General features: G+C 50.3%; 1 pseudogene; it reads left to right on the top strand.

Annotated features, from left to right (window-relative positions):
* LOC112077947 (FH1/FH2 domain-containing protein 3-like) overlaps positions 1-3391 on the top strand; it is a 38032-nt pseudogene that overhangs the window by 27881 nt on the left and 6760 nt on the right.

The following is a 3391-nucleotide window of genomic DNA, read 5'->3' as shown; positions in this document are numbered from 1 at the left end:
GACCAGGATCATACTAGGAGAGGTTTGACGCCTTCAGACAGGAGGACACGGACCAGGATTACTAGGAGAGTTTGACGTCCTTCAGACAGGAACCACGACCAGGATCATACTAGGAGAATTGACCGCCTTCAGGAATGGCAAGAGGAAAAGGACAACATTCTGTCATTTCTTTCATCTTCTGGACTCTGTTGTCCTCCGGCGTAACTCTTTTAATTTTGCTGTTGCTACAGTCTTTTTAACTTTTTTGGGGGGCTTCCTTTTTTTCCTTCCTTTTTCTTTTTCCCCCTTTTTTCTTCTTTTCTTTTCCCCTGCTCCTTCCTTCCCCTTCTCTCTCTCTCTCTCTCTCTCTCTTTCTTTCTTCTTCCACCCCCTCCCTTTTTATCCTACTCCTCTCTCTCTCTCCTCTCTCTCTCTCCTCTCTCTCCTCTCTCATCTCCTCACTCTCATCTCTCTCCACCAGGTATAAAGCACGTGCGAACGCTTGGCGAGGAGGAGTTGAGAGGGACCGCTTGCCCAGTCACGCCTACCTGAGTTTTGAACCTTTAGCCCAGGTGAAAGGCCTTGCCCCCCACCTCCGTCCCGCAGCACCACCCCTCCTCCCTGCGTCTCAGGATGCAGGAACAGGGACCCAGGAACCAGGGGAACCAGACAACAGAACCTGATCTAGAACCGGAGCGAGACCGGAGACCCCTGTTACCACCATACACACCCTCGGTGACGGTAAGGAACAAGGAGAGAGAATGAGTGTGTGTGTAGTGGTGTGTTTGTGTGTGTGTTCGTGTGCTGTGTGTGGTTGTGTGTGTGTGTGTGTGTGTGTGTGTGGTGTGTGGTGTATGTGGTGTGTGTGGTGTGTGGGTGTGTGTGAGAGAGAGCAGACTCAACGTGAATAGAGAGGAGAACGCAGTATGTATCTCAGGTGCTCTGAATGTCTTCTCATGTGTGCTGAATGTCATTCTCAGTGTGTCTGAATGTCTTCTCAGCGTGTCTGAATGTCTTCTCAGCGTTGTCTAATGTCTTCTCACGTGTCTGAAGTGTCTTCTCAGCGATTGTCTGAATGTGCTTCTCAGCGTGTTCTGAATGTTTCTCAGCGTGTCTGAATGTCTTCTCAGTGTGCTGAGGAGAAGAGAGAGAGAGGAAGTGATGTGCTAAGCGTCAGATGTTGTTGAAAGCCCTTTTTGAAAGTGTGAGGAGGGGGAGCTTGTTTTCTCTCTGAGTGAGGCCACCGGTCTCCAGACATGAACCACAATACTGTGTCTTTAATAACCAGTGTGTAAAGGCCCCACTCGAAATACTGTTATTGGCCCAGCCTTGGTTGCCTACATCACTGTATGTACTGTTGTGTGTGTATGTTGTGTGTGATGTGTGTTGTGTGTGTGTGTGTGTGTGTGTGTGTGTGTGTGCTGTGTTGCAACGTGTGTGTGTGGATTGTTCGTGCGTGCGGGGTGCGTGCCGTAGCGTGCGTGCCTGCGTCTCCTGCAGGCGCTGCTCGTGCGGCTTCGCGTGCAGGTATGCGGTGCTGCGAGATGAGAGAAAAATGTGTAGGTTTTGTGTTAACTTGATATTTCTAACCTGTAGTTCTCTCGCCCTGCCTGAGGAACAGATCTACTGAAGGCAGAGGACTCACTGCCATGTTCTAGAAAGAGTAAGCGAGGCAGAAGACGGAGTGAAGCAGAAACGGAAGAGCAGATAATAGTAGGAAGATCATACACGAACGAACAAAAGCAGGACGGAGGTAGATAAAAAAGAGAGGGCGAGAGGAGGAAGAGCTTTTAAACATCGCCGGAGAAGGAAGACGTGAGATGGAGGACGGGAGGAGGACAGTTGGATTCTTGAGCGAGTATAGGAACGACAGAATGAAGTACGTTGAACGATGAAACACTGCTCTTAAGATCTTAAGACTGAGTCGCAGTCGCGTTAAGCCTCCAGTATCTCCTCTGCCAAGGCTAGTACCCTGGAGAAGAGGAGCGGGGACGCAATGAGAATCGTGTGAGAGGGAGGAGCGGAAGTAACAGTGAGAGTAGTAGAGACCGGGAAAGAGAGGAGGGAGGAGGCAGGGAGTGAGGGACGATGAGGGAGGGAGGGAGGGAGGGAGGGTCCGATTAATCACTTCAATAATATACTCCATTCAGAATCCATTGCCAATCACTGAGACGTAGTCACACTATTTAATGTCAAATGTGAATGTCAGTAATGTCACATACGTCACCTACACTCCTGTTTCCCGTCTCTCCGTGCAGGTCCGTGGACCCAGAGTGTTAAGGAGGTGGATGTGAATGAACAGTGCAGCAAAATCCTCAACAGCAAACGCTTCATGCTAGACATGCTCTACTCCCAGAACAAGGAGCCCTGCGAGGAGGAGGAGGACGAAGAGGAGGATGAGGAGGAGAGGGGGAAGGAGAAAGGAGGGGGGGGAAAAGCCAACCAGGAAGCCGTCCGACCGTCTGACGAGGGAGAGGAGAGCACCCGGAAAACCGACCTCCCGGAAAAAAAGGAATCTCACTCGAACGTCAGAGTGTTCGCTGAACGTTTCGGCGATCTAGTAAAGGGACTGGGCTCGCCTCCCACCCCCCTCAATAGCCCCTCTCACGAGGCCGCCGTTGTAGAACAAGAGAAGCCCCGTCCACCTCCCCCTAAGAAGGAGTCAGATACCATCTGGGACCAGCTCCTGGCCAGTCCCAGGGAGCTGCGCATCGGAGACATCGACTTCACCGACCTGAAAGAGGAAGACGATAAAAACATTCTGGATGCTGGTCTGATGGAGGGTTCAGACTCCCTGTGTCCCCCTCCTCCCCCACCCCCTAACCCTTACCTCCCGTACTGCCCCCCACCTCTGTTGGGCTGTCCGCCACCACCCCCAATGCCAGGGATGAGAAGCATGCCACCTCCGCCCCCATTCTGCTCCGCGGCCCCCGCCCCTCCAACTCCTTCAGAACCGGTCCAGAAGAGTAGGAAGACGATCAGGTTGTTCTGGAGTGAGGTCAGTATTTCTACTCAATCAATCAATCAATCAATTTTATTTTATATAGCCCTTCGTACATCAGCTAATATCTCGAAGTGCTGTACAGACACCCAGCCTAAAACCCCAAACAGCTAGTAATGCAGGTGTAGAAGCACGACTGTTTTACAGAGACCAGTGGCCTAAAAGGGGTTCAACATGGAGCTATTTGTCGAAACATCAACAAATAAAAAGTTCACTTTTATTTCAATCCACTTTTATTTGGGGTTCAAGTTTAAACTGAGTGGATAAAACATTATGAACACCTGCTCTTTACACTGAGTGGAAAAAACATTATGAGCACCTGCTCTTTACACTGAGTGGACAATACATTATGAACACCTGCTCTTTACACTGAGTGGACAAAACATTATGAACACCTGCTCTTTACACTGA

This window comes from Salvelinus sp. IW2-2015, unplaced genomic scaffold (genome assembly GCF_002910315.2).
Source record: "Salvelinus sp. IW2-2015 unplaced genomic scaffold, ASM291031v2 Un_scaffold5086, whole genome shotgun sequence".
NCBI lineage: Eukaryota > Metazoa > Chordata > Actinopteri > Salmoniformes > Salmonidae > Salvelinus > Salvelinus sp. IW2-2015.
This window is presented reverse-complemented; position numbering and strand designations above follow the sequence as displayed.